A 23498-nucleotide genomic window follows, 5' to 3' on the forward strand; every position below is an offset into this window, starting at 1 on the left:
CATCAAGAGTGACTTGGCGACTAAGTCAGCCAGTTTCCTCAGGACTCTGGGATGCATCTAATCAGGATTCATAAAATTATTTATGCTCTTTAACATATATTTGTGCTCTTTAACATCTTTATTAATGACATCAATGACGGAATCGAGTGCACCATCAGCAAGTTTGCTGACGACACCAAGCTGAGTGGTATGGTTGACACAGTAGAAGGAAGGGATGCCATTCAGAGGGACCTCAACAAGCTAGAAAGGTGGGCCCGTGTGAACCTGATAAGGTTTAACACAGCAAAGTGCAAGGTTTTGCATTTGGACCGGAGGAGTTGTTGGAGAGAGTCCAGAAGAGGGCCACAAAGATGACCAGGAGACTGGAGCACCTCCCCTATGAAGACAGGCTGAGGGAGCTGGGCTTGTTCAGCCTGGAGAAAAGAAGGCTGCGGGGTGACCTCATTGCAGAGTTTCAATACCTAAAGGGAGCCTACATACCGGAAGTGAATCAACTCTTTGAAAGACAGGGGAAATGATTTTAAGTTGAGGGAGGAGAGATTGAGGTTGGATGTCAGGGGGAAATTCTTTACAGAGAGTGTGGTGAGGTGCTGGAACAGGCTGCCCAGAGAGGTTGTGGATGCGCCGTCCCTGGAGGTGTTCAAGGCCAGGCTGGATGGGGCTCTGGGCAGCCTGATCTAGTATTAAATGTGGAGGTTGGTGGCCTTGTATGTGGCAGGGGGTTGGAGATTCATGATCCTTGAGGTCCCTTCCAACCCTGGCCATTCTGTGATTCTCTGATTCTGTGTAATTATGAATGTTCAGGTTCCTCAGGCAGCTGTGAACTTGATCTTTGCCTATCATCTCACTGAGCAACCTGTTCCAGTGCCTCACCAACTTCATTGTAAAAAACTTCTTTCTTATATCCAGTCTGAATCTACTCTCTTTTAGTTTGAAACCATTTTCCCTTGTCCTATTAAAATGTGTTAAATGTGTACGCAACATCATAAAATATTCTGTTTGAATTGTGATTAGTAACCAATGATACTTATACCACTCCTCAGCTACAGCAGTTAATTATAACATTGCCTATGTCTGATGATTTTCCTTGGAAATGTGCATTTTGATGCACAGAACATATTTTTGGTATGAAGTAATAATGAGTATTTCTGTAAGACAGTGAATTCACCAAAACTTTCTTAAATGGCAAGAGAGAAGGAGAAAAGTTCTACTCTTAATTAATTTCTCAAGATTAGCAAGAAAATTGGATGAACTTAAAGAAAGCTAGGGTATCCTCAGTATACTTTTAAGATTAAGCAATTTCCTATAGTTAAAAGTAAAACAGCTAAAAGATGTGAGATACAGAGGTAAAAAAGTGAGCCTATATTGCTGAGACAGAGTAGGTAAAGAGGCAGTTATGCTCCGATGTTTTCCTGATAACACCACTTATCTTTCCTATTCCTATTCCTGTTCCTATTCCTGCTCTTGTTCCTGTTCCTGTTCCTATACCTATTCCTATTCCTTATTCCTTTTCCTATTCCTGTTCTTATTCCTATTCTTATTCCTATTCCTATTTTGTCTCGGATTATGAGAAATTCCTTCTTCAGGAAGAATGAATTCCTTCTTTCCCTGAATAACTTCTGTGTAAAATAGCTGAGAAGTATGTTCTAAAGATTCCATTAAGCACTCCCAGTCCCTCTCTGTGGTACTCCAGGTTTATTTTCTTTGCACACAGTCATTGCCATTACACTCCCTCCGTATTCCTAAGGGATGAATAAGGTGATGAAGAGAAGCTGAATAAGCAAATAGATAAATAAATGATTTCATACCTCCCTTTTCCCTTACACTGAATCATATAAAGTACAGTAATCCATAAACTTAAATTGAAGAGGAGGAAAGGGATAAAAAGCAACAAGAACAACAAAACATGATTCCCCAAACAGTTGGTGCATAAAACAGCCCAAAGGCAATCTCTCTTGTAGTGCACCAGCCAAGCACACATGTATTAATGTGTAAAACAATTCAGTTTATTTTCCCTAATCCTCCTGATTCGTCCCTTCCCTGACAAAAAGCTGAAGTGCTTATCAAAGGAAACTGGTACTTTTTCTTGTCATTAATACAGCCCTTGGGTACGTCAGGCCTTAAAATAAGACCAGGTATGTTTCCCTTCGCTGTTTTGTTGGGATGGACAATAAGAGAAAGAAGATGAGCAAGGATTAAATGTGCTGTTAGAACAAAGTGAGTGTAGGAGTCAATGAACTGCCTTATATTAATATGAACAAAAAAAAAATTCAAAGGGTCGCATCTTAAACTTAACTTCTCATCACTATTCACTACAAAAAGAAGTTTGTAGTCAGCTTACTAGATAATATGACAAGCTAAGATATAAGCAACTAACTTTCTGCATTGTTTGTAAGACAGATAAATGTTATCCATTGCAGTCCGTACTGCTTTGAGGGACTTTTATCAAATTATTCCTTAGAGCATCCATATATACTAAGCCAGTCCTAAAATTGTGTTTAGTCAATTGAGGCATATGCACAATAAAAGAGCAAGAACTACACCAGTAAAGTACAAGTAGTTTTACTATAGCTATGATGTGGATGTACTCCATGGCACAGATCACTTCTCAGCAGAAGTAAGATAAACAGCCTATTATATATGCATCCCAAGCTTTCCCTAGTCATTACATCCCCGACCAGTCCTTCCTTTTTAGTAAAAACAAGATCAAGTAGCACACCCCTCCTCGTCAGCTTCTCCACCACTTGTATCAGAAAGCTATCAACACATCACTGGAACTGCCTGTACCTTGTATGTTTTGCTTATCCAGCAAATATCAAGATGATTAAAGTATCCTGTAAGAACAAGTGCCAGGGTCGTGAGGCTACTTCCAGCTCTTTGCAGAAGGCCTCACCAATTTCCTACTCCTGATGAGGAGTACACACACACAACAGTATCAGTACGTTAGCCCACCCCTTAACTCTTACCTGCAAGCTCTCCACTTGTTCATCATCCTCCCCCAGATGGAGCTCAGTATGTTCTAGTTGCTCTCTCAACATAAAGAGCAACTCTGACCCCTCACCTCGTCAGCCTGTCTTTCCTAAGAGGACATAGCCATTTATAGGAACATTCTAGTCATGTGAGCTGTTCCGCTATGTTTCTGTGATTGCAATGAAATCACAGCCCTTTGATCGCACACAGATACCTAATTTTTCCTGTTTATTTCCCATCTCCTCTCCTCTCCTCTCCTCTCCTCTCCTCTCCTCTCCTCTCATCTCATCTCCTCTCCTCTCCTCCTCTCTCCTTTCCTCTCCTCTCCCCTCCTCCCCTCTCCTTTCTCTCTTTTTTTTTAAAGCTTTTCTAATGATACTTGTTACTCTGAGGCTCTCAAAGAATTACCTCTGTACTTATATAACATAAATACAAATATAAGTGGTCTTTTACCTAAATCTCAACAAAATAAGTAGCTAGGTAAGTATTGAGGTTAAGACATTAAAGAATGTTTTCAGCCAATAAATGTATGTCACACAGTTTTGCTTAACTCAATATTTTACTGGTTCTTTCCTAAATGCACTTAGAGAAAACAATAAGATAATCACATAAAAAATGATATCCACTTGAGATATCTGTGAAATAACTGATATGATGATTGAGAAAGTATCTGCCATGCTCCTAGATGTGAAAGGCTTGTCAGCTGCTGAAAATTTGGGTGACTTCTTGATAAATGGAAGAAAAAGTTGAAATACAAAGTTCATAGAATCAAAAAAAATCCCTAGTTGTAAGACACCCTTAAGTACTGAATGCAACTCCTAGCTCTACATAAGACTACCTAAAAATCAGACTATAAGGTAGAAATTATTTTGTAACATCTCTGCTCAGAGTCATAGTTTCATATCAACATGATTCATGTGAGGCCACTGAAAAAAATTGGAAATCTTTTCTTCCTGTAGTTGATAGATGATTTCAAAAAGTCGTAGAATCTGTTGATCTGGAAAAAACCCAAAAGGTCACCTAGTTCAACTCCCCTGCAGTGAACAGGAACTTCTACAATTAGATCAAGTCACTCAGCATCTGATCCAGACTGACATCTTCACAGACAGGGCATTCACCATCTCCCTGGGCAACCTGTTCCAGTGCCACATTGCACTCACTGTAAAAACTTCTTTCTTGTATCCAATTTAAATCTCTGCTCTTTTGGCTTGAAATAATTTCCACTTGTCCTATCACAACAGGCCCTGCAAAAAGCTTGTCCACCCTCTTGTAGCCTTTCTTTTGATACTGAAATGCCACTATCAGATTACCCATACTGAACAGCCCCAACTCTTTCAGTTTGTGATGGAAGGAAGGTGTTCCAACCCTTGGATCATTTTTTTGTGGCCTTCCTCTGAATGTGTTCTAAAGTTCACATCTCTTCTGTAACTGCTATTTACCCTACATTTTAAAAGTATTTCTAAATTGTGATAATTAAATCATCATTTTAAAATAAGAAATGATGGTTCACTTATACAAAGTGCTATATGTGATGTACTGGACAATGTGCACTGAAACAGACTCATGAGATTAAAAATGTTGGTGGAGGAAATGTGGTCCAGAGATTAAAATTAAACTCATAAAGAAGTAAATTTATCCTGAATTGTTCTAAATAGGATGTGTGTGACTATAAGAAACTCACTGAATGTTTCAGTGCCTTAGGTATTGGTCTACAAAAATTTATATTACACTGTTTTGCCAAAAGCTGTGTGAAGAAGGAACTCTGTATTGTAATATGTAAACACAAAGCCAATAAAAAACACAATGTTTTGATACAGAGGAAAGATTCCTGAAGGTGAGCAGGTACACAGATATCTGAACAGAAAACACTTCCTTGAGAAAGCTAAACTAACAACTACCACGTCTCTCTGTGTAACTTAATTGTCTATTACTGCTTTGAAACAGTCTAAACCTACAAAACAATTAAGCTTTTGAAAGATAAACCTAATCAACTATTGGAAAGTACAGAAGTACAATTATATGTATCTAACATGAGAACTATTCCACCTTCTCCACTTCTACATCGTGAATTTTAGGAGTGGGAACTCAGGTAATGTTTTCCTCAGGAACCGGAAAAATTTCTGAGAGGAATAAGAAAATCCACCCAATCAACACATGGCCAGGAGGCTGGTGCCATCTGAAAAATGTATTTATTTGTTTGTTTGTTTATTTGTTTATCATGGAGTGTTTTATTCAGCCTGGCAACGGCAGGAGGTCCACCTACCTCAAAGGGGGAAAAGGTTTCTAACCCAGGAGTAGTCAGGGCTCATTGAGAAGTCTTTAAAGTAGGTTTGAATGGAAGGAGGATAAAACCAGGCTGGCTAGAGATGAGCCCAGATGCAAAATACCAGGAATGAGGATGAGACCATTTTCCCAGCTGAAGTGTGGCATGTCAATTGATGAAAGACTCATCATCAACATGAGCTGGTTGCAGAACAATTGCAACTAACTGCAGATGGATTGCAGGCCAACTGTATCCTGAATTGCAATAAGAGAAGCATGACCAGCAGGTCAAGGGAGGTGATTCTGCCCCTCTATTCTGCTCTTGTCAGACCTCACCTTCAGTACTGCATCCAGTTCTGGGCTCTCCAACACAGGAAGGACATTGAGCTTTTGTAGTGGATTCAGAGGAGAGGCATAAGATGATAAGAAGGCTTAAGCACCTCCCCTGCATGGACAGAATGGGAGTTGAGTTTCTTTAGCCTGGAGAAGACTCCAGGAGTCCTGATAGTGGCCTTCCAGTACCTGTAGGGGGCCTACAGGAAAGCTGAGGAGGGACTTTTTATAAGAGTATATAGAAACACTATGAGAGGAAATGGTTTTAAACTGGAAGAGGGTAGATTTAGACTAGATATTAGGAAGAAATTATTTGCTGTGAAGGTGGTGAGACACTGAGACAGGTTGCCCAGTGAGGTTGTGGATGTGCCCTCAATAGAAACATTCAAGGCCGGATGAGGTTTTGAGCAACCTGGTGGGAGGTGTCCCTGCTTATAGTATTGGGGTTGGAACTGCATGATCTTAAAGGTCGCTTCCAACTCAAATCATTCTATGATTCTAAGAATATTTATACAAATGCATGGAGTACAGGCAACAAATAGGAGAAGCTAGAAACCATTGTATAAAGGGAAATCTGTGACTTAGTCATCATCAGCCAAACACAGTAGAGTCACTGTCATGACTGGAATGCTGCAGTGTAGGGCTATAAACTCTTGAGAAAGGAAGGGCAAAGGAGGGGCAATGGAGTGGCTTTCTGTCTCAGTATTTGTTTCAGTGTTGTAGACCTTAAAGCTAGAAATGATAAGGCTGAGTCCTTACGTGTGAGGATCAGAGGAAAAGCCAATGTGTTGACATAATGGTGGAAGTTTGTTGTAGATCACTCAACTAGGATGAAAAAAAAAAAAAAAATGAAACAATATATGAGAAGCTGGAAGAATTCAGACAGTCAATAGCCATAGTTCTCACTGGGACTTCAACTTACCTGACATTTGCTAGAAATACAATACAGAAGAGAGGAAGCAGTCTAGGAGGTTCCTGAAGTGTGTGGAAGATAATTTTCTGACACAGCTGATAAGAAAGTTTGCCAGAGGAAGCATTTCACGAACCTGGAGACATCATGGTGGGAGGCATCATGGTGGGAGACATCATGGTGGGAACCACTTTGGACATAGCAACCATTAAATGATAGAGTTAGCTATTCTTGGTGAAGTCAGGAAGGGACTGCTGCCTTGAACTTCCAGAAGGTAGACTTAGGACTGTTTAAGACATTAGCTGGGAGAATCCCTTTGGAGATAGTCTTGAATGAAAAAGGGGCCAAGAAAAACTGGACAATCCTTAAGAAGGATATTTCAGTGGCACAAGAAAAGGCTGTTCTTTTGTGCCACAAAATGAGCCAGTGGTGTCAAGTCTGGCCTGTATGAAGAAGAAACTTTTACTGTGACATATGAAAAAGGGAAGAAAAACAAAAACAAAACAAAAAAAAAAAAAAAAAAAAAAAGAGTTTACCATCCTTGGAAGAAATGTCAGGCAACTCAAGAAGAGTACAAAGATGTTGCTAGGATATGCAGAGGAAAAATTAAAAAGTTGTGTCAATGTTTTACAGGCTGGTTTGGCTGGTTTAGCGAGGCAGAGGGATTTTGCAAAATCCGCACCTCCGGAAAAGGGAAACAGGGGACCCCAAAATAATTAAAAACAGCAGCAATGATCTGAGTAGAAACAAACTAATTTACTAAATATGGTATCAGAATGCCAGATAACACACTATAATGCGATAGGATTGAATTTATATACAGTGCCTAAAAAGTCTCAGTTCTCAACTAACTCCCCTTGCATTTCACCTGTTTATTGTTCTAGAACCTTTAAATCTTCACTGATATTTCCATACCATATACTAATGAAACACATTCTTAACAGAGATGGTTTTCTAATGAAACAAATCACACATCTGTTCTAGATCATAGATCTTTTGATGATCTATGATGATGGTGATGATAATGATGATGATGAAGAAGAAAACATTAAGATCTGTTGTCTGTTAAAGAAAAAGAAAATGTTATGGACAGAGAAATTTAGATATATTTGGGATTTTTTGCCGTATCACAGAATCATAGAATCATAGAATTAAAAAATCATAGAATCATAGAATTCATAGGCCTGGGTTGAAAAGGACCATAATAATCATCTAGTTTCAACCCCCTGCTATGTGCAGGGTCACCAACCACCAGACCAGGCTGCCCAGAGCCACATCCAGCCTAGCCTCATATGCCTCCAGGGATGGAGCATCCATAACCTCTTTGGGCAACCTGTTCCAGTTTGGTTACAAAATCAAGTAGACAGAAACACTCCTCTTCTTTCAATATGACAGTGCAAAACACAGAGAGATAATGCGAAATTCATGAAAAAAGGCAACAGAGGAGTCAGATTTTTCATCTGAACTGTAGCTGTATTGCTGAATGCCAAGGGGTTCACTAACTCAATTTAAAAGGAGGAGAAAGAAAGTAATGCTTGAATTGAAGAAGTCATAAGCAAATTCATGATATGAGACCTGTTAGCATGTTTCCATCTCACAGACTTCCAGGGCCATGAAAGATTCTATACATTTGTAACTGATTACTTTCAAGACTCGGCATGAGCTATTGGCTTATCTGGTTTTCCACAGTGTTTCCCACTGTACCATGCTGCTAAGCAACTGTAAATTATTAATTTGTCTGACAGTGACAAACACTAAACTACAATACACATAATATACCCAAACTCAAATATCAAGCAGAAAACAAGGTTTAATTATTACACTTGAATAAAAACTAGACCGTAAAGTTTTGATTTACAACATCCCATCAAAGCAAAATCTTCAGAAACTATGATTTATCATTGCTTTTATTTATTTATTTACCTAATCTGTGTATGGTTTTTGTTTATATTCTGTATAAGTCTCTATAAAGGGTTATGCCTGAATAAGGATGAATCTTGCAATTATTCAAGAAACTAACAGTGCCTCATATTTATCAAATATGTTTTTATTTTCAAGACCACAAGGTGAAATCACCTCTGTTAAACATTCAGACATACTCAGATGTTTTGAAGCTTCATTGTGGTTTATATAACAGAAACTTCTAATTAGATTCAAATGTATTTAAATGAGCAAACCAAATTTTATTTTCACTAAAAATATGCAGCTTATTCCATAGTTGTCAGTAGAACTTTCATAATTTATATCATCTCTAATTTTTATTCAAAGAGACTACTTGTTTTCTTATTTTCTGTGATTTGAAGACTATTTGAAAGTGAAACATCAAATTGTGCAAAATTATGTCCTATCAACATTTCATGGGATTGTTCGGCCTGGTTCCATGACCAGCAGGGCACAGGGGTTTCACAAAATCCGCGCCGCTAAAAAAGGGAAACAGGACCCCAAAATAATTAAAAACAGCGGTAATGATCTGAGTAGAAACAAACTAATATACTAAATATAGTATCAGAATGCAAGGTAACACACAATAATACAATATAATTAGAATTGAAGCTAATAAATCAAATATAATGAGAGAGAGTGTCCGAAAGGTGGATAGGCCTCACCATATTGCTGAGGTGAGATCACAGAATCACAGAATCACAGAATTGTAGGGGTTGGAAGGGACCTCCAGAGATCATCGAGTCCAACCCCCCTGCCAAAGCAGGCTCCCTACACCAGGTCGCACAGGTAGGCATCCAGGCAGGTCTTGAACATCTCCAGAGAAGGAGACTCCACCACCTCCCTGGGCAGCCTGTTCCAGTGCTCTGTCACCTCACTGTAAAGAAGTTCTTGCACAGAGGTCCCCTCTCAGTCTTCTTTTCTCAAGACTGAACAGACCCAGTTCACTCAGCCTTTCTTCGTAGGAGAGATGCTCCAGGCCCTTCACCATCTTTGTGGCCCTCCGCTGGACTCTTTCCAAGAGATCCCTGTCTTTTTTGTACTGGGGAGCCCAGAACTGGACGCAGTACTCCAGATGAGGTCTCACCAGGGCAGAGTAGAGGGGGAGGATCACCTCCCTCGACCTGCTGGCTATGCTCTTTTTAATGCACCCCAGTAAGCCATTGGCCTTTTTGGCCACAAGGGCACACTGCTGGCTCATGGCCAACCTGTCGTCCACCCAGGTCCCTCTCCACAGAGCTCCTCTCCAGCAGGTCATCCCTCAACCTGTACTGGTGCATGGAATTATTCCTCCCCAGATGCAAGACTCTACACTTGCTTTTGTTAAACCTCATCTGGTTTTTTACTGCCCAGCTCTCCAGCCTGTCCAGGTCTTGCTGAATGGCAGCACAGCCTTCAGGTGTGTCAGCCAATCCTCCCAACTTTGTATCATCAGCAAACTTGCTGCGGGTAGCCACTATGCCCTCATCAAGGTCATTAATGAAGATGTTGAACAAGACCGGACCCAGCATCGACCCCTGAGGAACACCGCTAGTTACAGGCCTCCAACTGGACTCTGCACCACCAACAACGACCTTCTGCACTCTGCCAGTCAGCCAGTTCTCAACCCACCTCACTGTCCACTCATCTATCCCACACTTGCTCAGCTTTGTTATAAGGATGTCATGGGGGACAGTATCAAATGCCTTGCTGAAATCAAGGTAGACTACATCCACTGTATGTGGACTGATGTGTAGTCCGGTTGAGCAGCAGGGAGATGAAGAAATGCTGACAAGGAAGAGCCCATCATGTGACCTTGCCAGTGGTTCTATCTCCTCTCTGACCACTAAGCCCTCTGGGGTATTTAGTTCTTCTTCTCTTCCAGACAGGTAGCCGGAACTTGAGCATTAACACTTTAAGTCCCAGTGCACTACATGATGTTATGATGTGGAATATCGATAACCAAAGATCACAAAACCATGATATGTCCCGAAGTAGTCAAGTTTATTCTAGTATATCCAGAGAAAGCACTGCTATGAAGAATAAAACAGAAACATCCTACTAAAATTGGGAATGTTTTAGGAATATACCAAAATTCCAGTAGAGGAAAAAAAAAATCAAAAATGCTTATTTCTTAGAGCTCTATTCCAAACCTCTCTCAAGTCAGTTTAAATATTTCTATGGATCTGAATTTTTAACTTAATTATTACAAAAAGTTAAAATTAACATCCATTTTAGTTAATATTTTATGTACAGAAGTAACTGTTCTTTCTTCTATAGTTTTCTCTCCAGTGAATGGACAAACTAAATACTTGATTAGATGTCTAAAAGATATAAGGAGACATCTTTTGAGAGAGTTCATATTTTTATTTTGACTTTAAATGGGACACAGATAAGTTTTAACTAGACAGCTGGCTTGTGGATGGCTAAAACTGAGGCAAGGCCAACTGTAACTGATAAATAAAAGATACAGGCAACATAGGCAAGGGCTTACTTTAATTCTAAGGCAGACTTTCTGAAAACATATGCAAACTAGATGCTCTTGTTCCAGCTGTCCTTGCACATATTTAGTGGTATCTTCACAAATTAGTCACTGAGATTAATTCAAACCATTGCAGAGAATGAAATCTACTTTGCCAATATGGGATGTGATTTTACTTGTCTTATTCATATGAACTCTTAAAATGATGGAAAAGAATGTTACATGGAATCCACTTGGAGATCAGGGAAGCAACACAACAGACATACTAAACCCTGAAGAAGCAATATATTCACCTACCATCCATATTTATTTTTTTTTAATATACTACATACCTTAGTAAAACATCTAAAAAATTCTTCAATACCTCCAGGGATACTGTCTCAATCACCTCCCTGGGCAGCCTGTTCCAGCACCTAACCATTCTCTTGAGAGAGGAAATTTTTCCTAACATTCAAATTGAACATCCACTAGCTCAACTTGAGGCCATTCCCTGTAGTCCTATTGCCAGTTATATGGGAAAAGATGACAACTCCCCTCTCACCATAATCTCCTTCCAGAAATTATAGAGAGCTATAAAGGTCTGAGTATCCTCTTTGCCAGACTGAACAATCCCAGTTCCCTCAGCCACTCCTCATGAGTCTTGCGCTCCACACCCCTCACCAGCTTCACTGTCTTTCTTTGGACATGCTCCAGGGCCTCAACGTGTTTGTCATAGTGAGAGACCCAAAACTGGAAGTTCAGCTTCACCAGTGCTGAATATAGAGAGATGATCACTTCCCTGTTCCAGCAGTCAACACTATTTCCCTTACAAGCCAGGATGCCATTGGGCTTCATGGCCACCTGGGCACACTGCTGGCTCATGTTTAGCTGAGTATCAACTAACACCTCCAACTCTCTTTTCTTTACAGTCTTCCAACCACTCTGCCTCAAGACTGTAGCATATCCTGGGGTTGTTGTAGCCAAAGTGCATGAGCCAGCATTTGATCTTGATGGATTTCATCCCAATGGCCTCAGACTAGAGATTTGGCCTGTCCTGATCCCTCCATAGTTTTCCTATCCCCGGGTAGATTGACATTTTTCCCAGCTTGGCGTTATCTGCAAACTTATTAAGGGTACATTTAAAGACTTCATCCAGGTCAACAATGAATGTATTATTGTTATTATTACGTTATTATTGACAGGCACCAATACCAACCCCCCTGGGAAATGCCACGGGTGAACGCACTTCAAAAGACAAACAGCATCATTTTCAAATACTCATCTCCAAGTATTGAATTTTTCTCCTTTATCCTCATATGCTCAACCCCTAATAATTATGACCAAGCAAACAAATAAATAAATGAATACATTCTTACCTGAAAGGGAAAACCCAACAGATACATTCAAGAATCATAGAATCCCAGAATGGCTTAGTTAAAAATTGTCTAGTTCCAACCTCCATGCCATGTACTAAGTTGCCAACTACTAGATCCAGCAGCCTAGGATCCCATCCAACCTGGCCTTGAATGCCTCCAGGGATGGGCCATCCACAACAACACTGGGCAAACCATTTCAGTGTCTCACCACCAGCTGAGTAAAAAATTTTTTCCTAAGTTTTAACCTAAACATTCCTTCTTCCAGTTTCAAGCCATTCCCCCTTGTACTACTGACATTAGACCATGTAAAATATCAGTCCCTTTCCTGCTTGTAAGTTCCCTTCAAATACTGGAGTACTTGAATAATGTCCCCTAAGGAGCCATCTCTTCTTCAAGGTGAATATGCCCAGCTCCCTTAATCTTTCTGCATAGTAGAGACAGTCCAGCACTCTGATTGTCTTCGTGGCTCTCCTCTGAACTCTCTCCAGAAGCTCCACGATCTTCCTGAACTGGGGGCTCCATGCTTGGACACAGCATTCCAGATGAGGGATCAAAGAGCAGAATAGTTAAGGGTTATCATCTACCTCACCCTGCTGGCCATCCTTCTTTTGATGTAGCCCAGAATACAGTAGATCTTCAAGGCTACAAGTGCACCCTGCTGGTTCATTTCCAGATTTTCATTCATGAGGACACCCAAATCCTTCTCTCCAAGGCTGCTTTCAAGGAGTTCTCAGCTTGTACTCATACTGGAGATTGCCTCAACCCAAATACAACACTTGGCACTTAACCTTCTTAAACCTAATTAGATTCCTATGTGCCCACTTCTCAAGCTTCCAGATCCTTCAGGATGGTATCCCTTCCCTCTGTTGTGTCAGCTTCACAGCTCACTTTGGTATCATCAATAAGTTTGCTGAGGTTACACTTCATTACACTGTGTATGTCATTGATAAAAATATTGAGGAACTCTGATCCCAAGATGGTCCCCTGGGGAGCAACACCCGTGACTGCTCTCCACCCAGACATATATTCTCTGACCACAACTGACTGACTATGACCATTAAATCAATTATTTATTCACCAAATAGTCAAGAGATAAGAATGTGGTGTGAGTCCATGTGAAAGGCTTGCATAAGTGAAGGCAGACAACATCAGCTGCCCTTTTTTTGTTCACTGATGCCATCACTGCATGACAGAGGGTGACCACATTGGTCAGGCATGATCTGTCCTTGGTGAAGCCATGCTGTGTGTCTCAGATCACCAGCTGTGTTCCATCCCACGTCAACATTTCTTATTTTCTGATTCTATGACTTTTTACATTTTTTTTTACCCTTGATGTATGCAATAATATTATGTTTAGTGGCATCAAAAATTGTGTATTAATGGATTAGAAACTGCATATCCATAAAGTAAATTAATTATTTTTGTTGTAAGGGAGGAAGGGAGGGAGGGGGGGGAGGGAGGGGGGGAGGGAGGGAGGGAGGGAGGGAGGGAGGGAGGGAAGGAGGGAAGGAGGGAAGGAGGGAGGGAGGGAGGGAGGGAAGGAGGGAAGGAGGGAAGGAGGCAGTTATTTTAAAGAATCAGACACTACATATTTAGTGCTGGATGTACGCTTTTGTATCATTGCTATGCACTAAAGATTAAATAATATTTGGGAACTTTGTCACAGCTGAGCCTAGAAATGAAGTAGGAATGAAAAGACTTACTTTCCATTCACAGGAAGAAAAAAAAAATGTTTTGAGACTAAGCTATCAAATGGAAAATCATCAATTCAAGTACTTCTAATGAGTGGAATAGAATGAAGCTTCTGCCTAGGAATTGTGAACTGAAACAAAACAAAGAAAAAATCTTGTTTTAAAGTTTGAGGTATAATACCATCTTTGGAGGTAGGTAAGATATTGGCCTCTTGACTCCAGTCATTACAGAGAAGGGGGTGAAAGCAACACAACTACTCACTGAGAGCAGGAAATATGATGGCCCTCCTACAGAGAAAGAAAGACTGAGAGGATTGTGTGATCAGACAGTCCCTTGGAATCTGCCTTTAGGACAATCTGGACAAAACTAAAAAAGATTTAAAAAAAAAAAAAAAAAAAAAAGAGGGAGAAAAAGTCTTTTTTGGTCTTGATGAACATTTAAGCGGTTGTATATGTTTCATGGAATTAGTTAGCAGTACTGGGAACAAGTGCTTCTGCTTTAGTAATAGGTCATAGCTGGCTTCAGTTATGTATTGAGACCTTCAAGTCTGACATCACTGAGCACTTGTTCAGATACCCTCTATTCTGCTCTTGTGAGGCCCCATCTGGAGCACTGTGTCCAGGACTGGAGCCCCCAGTACAATAAAGACAGGAGCTGTTGGAGAGCTCTAAACCTCCAAAGACTGTACTAAAATTATTGCAAAAGAAAATACCAGATTGAAGTTAGAGAACTCTGGCAACAGAACAAATTGCTATGTTAAATAATATTTAGTTATCTCTCCATTTTCTTAATGTATTAAACACTGCACAGTTTCAGAATTGTAGGGGTTGGAAGGGACCTCTAGAGATCATCAAGTCCAACCCTGCTGCCAAAGCAGGATCTCTACAGAAGTTGCACAAGTAAACAACACTCCTGAGCACTCTCATCCTCTCTTCTACAGAGCAAGCAGCTCTGGAGGAAGGGGCTTTCAAATGTTCCCAAAGCGGTATGGATTGTCACACTGTTAGCACCCATTAGTTGCCTCCTCAACAAATCACTCAGAGTCTTATCACAAGAAATACCTCAGGAAGCAAGCTTTGAGCCAAAAAACAAAGAAGGATTCTCACACATTCATAACTTCCAAGATGCATATTTTTTGAATTTTTTATATAGAATATATAAACTGGTGTGAATTCCTCACATTTCACTAATGTGTGTTTCTCCATTGCCTTGTAATTATTTCTTTTTCTGCAACATATACAACCCCTAACAGAGTTGGAGAACCCAGGTGAGCAAGGCACTGTTCAAATGTCTAATGAGATACTATCCCAGACCTGAGCAGTTTATCATCAAAATAGAAGAGGGCTTGTGCCACTTTCCAGAGCAGTAAAATGTGGAGATCATTCTCTATAATTTCTTAAGTCTTTAAGTCCCTGAGAAAACATGGAGAGACCTAGATGCATCATTCTCTCTCCCTCTCTTTCTTTCTCTTTCTCTTTCTCTCTCTCTTTCTTTGTCTCTCTTCATTAATTTCCATCCAAATGCATATCCCAGCCTCTTCTGCTCTTCTGCAGTGACAGAAAACTGAAGAAAATTGATGTGACCAGTTCTAATGTGACATTCGAAAAGTATGTTTTTGATTTTTAATTAACCTTGCACAAAAAGGAAATACAGAAATTCACCCCTTTGTTCTTGGCTATGTATGCTATCCAGGCAAGTGCTGGTAGGAATGAACTACCAACCCTAGGAGGGGCTGGGCTGAGAAGGGAAAAATTGGCACCTCGTTCCAGCACTCCACTGTTATTTGCACAAAATGAGACAAGACTGCCCTGCAGTAATTACTCTCTGAAGGGGGAAACAGGTAGGAGAGAGAGTGCTCTTGTCATTTGTTTGACTTAATTGTATGCTTTTATGAGCTGTCTGGCTGGAAGGATTAAAGTTACTGTTAATAACACTTCCTTTCAAAAGAATTTGATTTGAGATTTCCCAGCAGGGCTGCCTACCAAGCAGCAGGACCCTTTTCTTCCTTCCAACCCTCAGTTTCTTCAGTATTTTCCCCTCCTCCTTCTCCCTCTTCCTCACTCCATGAACACAAGCATTGTTCTCTTTGATTACGAGAAGTCAGTCTGAATAATGTAGCATAAAACCAATTTCATATATAAGATTAAATAAATAAATAAATAAGACTAAGAACAGGTGTGAGTAAGAACAGCCTTTCCAAAGACACTGAGCATAAGAAAAAAATCATCATTTATTTTTCCTCCTGCTACCTTAGATCAAGTGTTGTTGTTATAGGAAAAATTATCATTAGACACTTATGGAGCAAGCCACAAATTTGGTTAAGAATACTTGTATAAAACATTGTTGCTTTTTGAAACAGGAAAAAAAAAAGTTATTCAGTGTAAATATACTGGAAATCTATGAAAGAGGTTGGGGAATGATTTCTTGATGTCATGGGAAACTATGTCAAAGATGAATGTCTTCAGAGACATTTGGTAGGCCATAAATTAACACACTGTAATTGATCTTATGTCATCCAGCAATTATAAAACAATGTTCTCTATTGTTGAATGACATAAGATATAAGACAAAGGAGTAAACTGTAGTTTTTTTGTTTGTTTGTTTTTGATTCGTCAAGAATCTTCTGTCTATGTATAATCTGAGTTAATATGGTAATAATGAGCCATATTTACTGAATCATAGACTGATGGACAAAGATAAGCCAGTTAAAAGTGTGTTCCATCATGTAATGTGCAATTTTAAGCTATTATTTAAAAGTTATTGTAGGAAATACTATACACTTGCACAATAAAACCCTGAAAGCCTAAGTTGTAAGTTTAAAGCTTTCTCATTACTATTATTTCATTTACATTTTTAAAAAGCATAGTAAAAAATTTTGTTTTACTTGTGTTCTTTTTGGCTTAGGACAAGCAGGGAAAAATAAAAACATTACACAAGAAAATGTTTCCTAGATTCACTCACTGAGGGAAATCCTCTAAAATCCTTAAACTTTATTTCATAGAATCATAGAATCACCAAGGTTGGAAAAGACCTTCAAGATCATCCAGTCCAACCGTTCACCTATTCCCAGTAGCTCCCACTAAACCATGTCCCTCAACACAACATCCAGCCTTTCCTTGAACACCCCCAGGCTCGGTGACTCCACCACCTCCCTGGGCATCCATTGCAGTGCCTGACCACCTTTTCTGAAAAGTAATACTTCCTAATGTCCAGCCTGAATCTCCCCTGCTGTAGCTTGAAGCCATTCCCTCTGGTCCTATCACTAATGACACGAGAGAAGAGGCCGACCCCCAGCTCACTACAACCTCCCTTCAGGAAGTTATAGAGAGCAATGAGGTCTCCCCTGAGCCTCCTCTTCTCCAGGCTGAACATTCCCAGCTCCTTCAGCCTCTCCTCATATGGCCTGTGTTCCAGACCCCTCACCAGCTTTGTTGCCCTCCTTTGAACACGTTCCAGGGCCTCAATATCTTTCTTGCAGTGAGGGGCCCAAAACTGGACACAGTACTCGAGGTGCGGCCTCACGAGTGCTGAATATAGGGGAACAATCACCTCTCTGCTCCTGCTTGCAACACTGTTTCTGATGCAAGCCAGGATGCCATTGGCCTTCTTGGCCACCTGGGCACACTGTCGGCTCACGTTCAGCCGAGCATCAATCAATACCCCCAGGTCCATTTCCTCTACGCAGTCCTCCAGCCACACCACCCCAAGCCTGTAGCGTCGCCTGGGGTTGTTGTAGCTGAAGTGCAGGACCCGGCATTTGGCCTTGTTGAAACTCATCCCATTGGCTCCAGCCCAGCTCTCCAGCCTGTCCAGATCTCTCTGTAGGGCCTCGCTACCCCCAGGCAGATCCACACTTCCAGCCAATTTGGTGTCATCTGCGAATTTACTGAGGGTGCACTCGATGCCCTCATCGAGGTCATCAATAAAGATATTGAAGAGAACAGGCCCCAGCACCGACCCCTGGGGAACACCACTCACGACCGGTCACCAGCTGCATTTAACTCCATTACAGAATCACAGAATCACAGAATCACACGGGTTGGAAGGGACCTCAAGGATCATGTAGTTCCAACCCCCCTGCCTAGCAGGGCCACCAAACATACACATTTAGATCAGGTTGCCCAGGACCCCGTCCAACCTGGCCTTGAACACGTCCAAGGATGGGGCATCCACAACCTCCCTGGGCAGCCCGTTCCAGGGCCTAACCACTCTCCTAGTAAAGAACTTCCCCCTAACATCCAACCTAAATCTTCCCTCCTTCAACTTGGATCCATTTCCCCTAGTCCTGCTGTTGTCAGCCCTTTTGAAGAGTTTACTCCCCTCCTGGGTGTAGGTTCCCTTCAGGTATTGATAGGCTGCAATGAGGTCACCCCGCAGCCTTCTCTTCTCCAGGCTGAACAAGCCCAACTCCCTCAGCCTGTCCTCATAGGGGAGGTGCTCCAGCCCCCTGATCATCTTAGTTGCCCTCCTCTGGACCCTTTCCAAAATCTCAATGTCTTTCTTGTACTGAGGGCTCCACACCTGGACATAGTATTCCACATAGTATTCCAGATGGGGCCTCACAAGAGCCGAGTAGAGAGGGACAATCACCTCCCTGTCCCTGCTGGCCACCCCTCTCCTGATGGAGCCCAGGATCCCATTTGCCTTTCGAGCTGCCAGAGCGCACTGCTGGCTCATGTTCAGTCTCTCGTCCATCAGGACCCCCAGGTCCTTCTCTGCCGAGCTGCTCTCAAGGACCACTCCTCCCAGCCTGTACAGGTGCCTGGGGTTCTTCCGGCCCAAATGCAAAACCTTGCACTTTGCCGTGTTGAACCTCATTAGGTTCACCCAAGCCCAGCCCTCCAGCCTGTCGAGGTCCTTCTGAATGGCATCCCTTCCTTCCACCGTATCAACCGCACCACTCAGCTTGGTGTCGTCAGCAAACTTGCTGAGGGTGCACTCAATTCCCTCATCGATGTCATTAATAAAGATGTTAAAGAGCACCGGTCCCAAGACAGACCCTTGGGGGACACCACTTGTTACCGGCCTCCACCTGGACATAGAGCCATTGACCACCACCCTCTGTCTGCGGCCTTTCAACCAATTAGCTTAGGTCGTCCACCCATCAAATCCACTTCCCTCCAATTTGGAGATGAGGATGTGGTGGGGGACCATGTCAAAGGCCTTGCTCAGGTCCAGGTAAATGACATCGGTCGCCTTCCCTTCATCCACCAATGCCGTCACTCCATCATAGAAGACCACAAGATTAGTTAGGCATGACCTTCCTTTGGTGAAGCCGTGCTGGCTGTCTCGGATCACATGCTCATTCTTTATGTGACCGAGCATGCTGTCCAGGAGGATCTGTTCCATGATCTTCCCAGGCACGGAGGTGAGACTCACCGGCCTGTAGTTCCCTGGGTCCTCCCTGCTCCCTTTCTTGTATATGGGAGTGACGTGACCCTTCCTCCAGTCATCCGGGACCTCACCTGACAGCCATGACTTCTCAAATATGATGGAGAGCGGCTCGGCAACCACCTCAGCCAGCTCCTTCAGGACCCTGGGATGCACACCATCCGGCCCCATAGACTTGTATTCATTCAGTCTAAGGAGGAACTGTCGGACTTGCTCTGCCCTTACAGTGGGGAGGGTATTTACCTCCTTGGTCCCCACGTAGAGGTTTGGGGATGCAGGGCTCAGGGACGTGAAAAAGACTAGAATCCTGGCCACCAGTGAAGACCGAGGTGAAGAACTCATTCAGCACCTCAGCTTTCTCTTCATCTGTTGAAGCCAGTTCTCCTTTTAAATTTACCAAAGTAGGTACGCCCATTTTGGCCTGTCTCTTCTGGACAATGTACCTGTAGAAGGTTTTCTTATTGTTTTTCATGTCCCTTGCCAAGTTCAGTTCTGCCTGCGCCTTGGCTTCCCTGATCCCACGTCTGCAAGTCCGGACGGCATCCCTGTACTCTTCCCAAGTGACACAGCCTTGTTTCCAGAGCTTGTACACCCCTTTCTTTGCCCTCAGTTCTCTCAGCAGGTCCTTGCTGAGCCATGCCGGTTTCCTACCTCGCCTGCCCACTTTCTTATTCAGAGGAATGGAGACCTCTTGTGCTTCCAGGAGGGCATCTTTGAAGAGCCGCCAGCTCTCAACATCCTTGTCTTTGAGGGCAGCGCACCAGGGGATCTTTGCCAGCAATCCATTGAGTAGCTTGAAGTCTGCTTTTCTAAAGTTCAGTGTCCTGATCCTGCTCTTTGCCAGGCCCACATCGCTTGAGATCACAAACTCAACCAGGGCGTGGTCACTGGAGCCCAGGCAGCCTCCAACCTTGACGCCTTTGATGATCTCCTCGGCGTTGGTGAGCAGCAGGTCTAGCAACGCTTCACCTCTGGTCGGTCTGTCCAATACCTGAACCAGAAAGCTATCATCAATGGATTCCAAGAGCCTTCTGGAGCTCTTGCAGCTCGCCGTGTGGTTTTCCCAGCAGATGTCCGGATGGTTGAAGTCCCCCACCAGGACAAGAGCCCGTGAGCCAGACATCTCACGCATCTGGAGCAAGAAAGCCTCGTCAACAGCCTCCCCTTGATCAGGTGGTCCATTCACCACCACTCTCTGAGCCTGGCCCTCCAGCCAGCTCCTCACCCAGCCAAGAGTGTATCCATCCAAGCCTCAGGCTGCCAGCTTCTGCAGGAGAATGCTGTGGGAGACAGTGTCAAAGGCTTTGCTGAAGTCTAGGTAGACCACATCAACAGCCTTTCCCTCATCCACCAGATGGGTCACTAGATCATAGAAGGAGATCAGGTTGGTCAAGCAGGACCTGCCCTTCACAAACCCATGCTGGCTAGGCCTGATCCCCCGCTCATCCCGCACATGCCGCATGATCTCCCTCAAGACAATCTGCTCCATAACCTTCCCTGGCACCGAGGTCAGGCTAACGGGCCTGTAGTTCCCCGGATCCTCCTTACGACCTTTCTTGAAAATGGGAGTCACGTTGGCAAGCCTCCAGTCTTCTGGGACCTCACCAGTCAACAAGGAGCACTGACAGATGATGGAAAGCGGCTCGGCTATCACCTCTGCCAGTTCCCTCAGCACTCTTGGGTGGATCTCATCTGGCCCCATTGACTTGTGACAGTCCAGTTGGAGCAGTAGGTTTCTGACTGTTTCTTTCAGAATCACAGGGGGGTTAGTGTGCTCCCCAGCCGAGATTACCAGGTCAGAGAGAGGGGTATCCTGAGGATAACTGGTCTGACTTTTAAAGACAGACGTAAAGAAGGCATTCAGAACCTCTGCCTTTTCCTTATCCTCAGTGGTCACATTCCCAGCCTCATCCAGTAAGGAGTGGATATTCTCCTTTGTCCTCCTCTTACTGTTAATGTATTTATAAAAGAGTTTTTTATTCCTTTTCACCCCAGCGGCTAGGTTAAATTCAAGCTGGGCTTTTGCCTTTCTGATTTCACCTCTACACATCCTAACGACTTCCTTGTATTCATTCTGAGTGTCCTGTCCCTCTTTCCACAGGCAGTAGATTCTCTTTTTCTCCCGGAGCCTCAAGAATAGCTCCCTATTCATCTATTTGCTTGATAATTTATTGTCGATTTTTACATTTACATTTATAAAAGCTATCCATTATTTATTTACTTTCTATAAATTATTATTATTATTTAAATACTTCTATTATGCTAACAAAATTAGATTTGTTTGATTTTTGTCCTATCTTGTAAGGATGTGTAAGAATACTAATGTTTTATTACTGTATCTTGTGTCAAACTCCTGCCACACTAACAGTTCACATCTAACACTTCAGTGCATTACAGGTCAATTGCTTTTCTGCATTAAAAGATAAATGATGTCTTTCTATATATGCATGTAAGCCATAACATATTTAGTTCACTCTCACATTCAAAGTCCAAACCACTTTTCTGTCTGTAGCAGTAATTAACAACACTGTTATTTATTTGACAGTATCAAAGCCTGAGGTGATTATTAGCTGTGCACCATGATGATCACAATCAAGAATAACCTATGAATACTTAACACATACTTGAACATAATCAACACCATCCAATACCTAAGGTTTAGGACACCAACATCATCTGTCAAAAAAGTTTGTGCCTCATCCAGAACACTGTCTTGAAATTGTTTCTTCTGCATCCGAAGTGAAAACTCTATTCAGATGACTTAAAACGAAACAAAGCAATACAAACTCCATTGGCAATAGATTAATTATCTTTTATGTTCTGTATATATTAACTGATCAAAGAGTTAAAACATAAAATTGACTTAGAATGTCTCAAGTGAATGATTTTAACATTGCTTAATTTTCAGTGGCCTTATTTATTTACCTACATGAAAAAAGATTTTAAGGATAAAATGCTGTCAGATTATTTGCACATATTTGTATTATTATATTGTATCTTCAAAAATTGAAAATGTACTTTCTTTATAGGTCCAGTCAAATACATTTTTTACTTAGAAAAATGTACTTTTTTTTTTTTTCTGATGTTTTCTCCATTTAATGTGTGGGAATTTTTTCAAAGGCTCTAGAAGAAATACAGGAGTTTTTAGATGTAATTTCTTTGTGTTTTATTACAAATACTCTCTTTGAGGCAAGTGTGAGAAGTGGAATGGAGCTCTCTTTATACTGTAACACTGAAGGGGTCACATCATTGAATGTTTTAATCTAAGATAGCAACTGAAACTTGGACCTAATCTTTTCTACAGAAAGAATGAAGTTAGAAACTGGGAAAACCTCTGCCCAGGTATATTTTGCTTTTCAAGAGGACTTCATTAAATAAATGCTCCCTTTGCATCTGAATTAACAGCTAGGTTTGAAACATGACTGAACAATACAGACTTCTGCAGGAAATGAATAAATAATAAACAGTTATATAATTGTTGGTGATGGTTACTTTCCTTATCTAGGTAAATAGCTATTATTTATTTATTTATTCATTTACTTGCTTGTTTGCTTGTTTGTTTATACTAAACAGAGACAACAGCAACTAACTAAATATTTGCTTTTGAATATATCCCTTGGGTTTTGTCCACAGTTTCTACAGTACGTAGTGCTTTGATGCGCTGTGTACAAAAAATAATTAATAGATTGAAAAGTATTCTGCAATACCTGTGCATTTTCCAAGCAGAAATATCCAAGAGATTACAACTCACGTGTAGATTTTCAGAAAAAGAGAATACATCACATGTATGATCTTTATGGCTACAACTTATAACAATTTGTAAGACATGACTAAATATGAATTTGTTTTATCAAAACAATGGTCAACAACTGGCTGTACAGTCTACTTAGAAAAGCTGAGAATTGAAATAAAATGAAATATGATGGTATCCTATGCAGATTTTGACTCCAGATATTATAGGCATAGTTTTCTAAAGTTTATAAAGTCCATAGCAATAAAGATACGTTTAATTAATCCTATTTTCATTCCTCTTTTAGGATAACTTTATGTGATAACTCTTAACAGTACAAGCATTTCATTTATATGTTTAATCATCCTAGTCCAAGCGAACCCAACATCCTTCCAATGATATTTTTACAAAATAATAATAATAATAATAATTAAAAAAAATTGTTTTTAGAAG

The sequence above is a fragment of the Lagopus muta genome, chromosome Z, assembly GCF_023343835.1.
Source record: "Lagopus muta isolate bLagMut1 chromosome Z, bLagMut1 primary, whole genome shotgun sequence".
NCBI lineage: Eukaryota > Metazoa > Chordata > Aves > Galliformes > Phasianidae > Lagopus > Lagopus muta.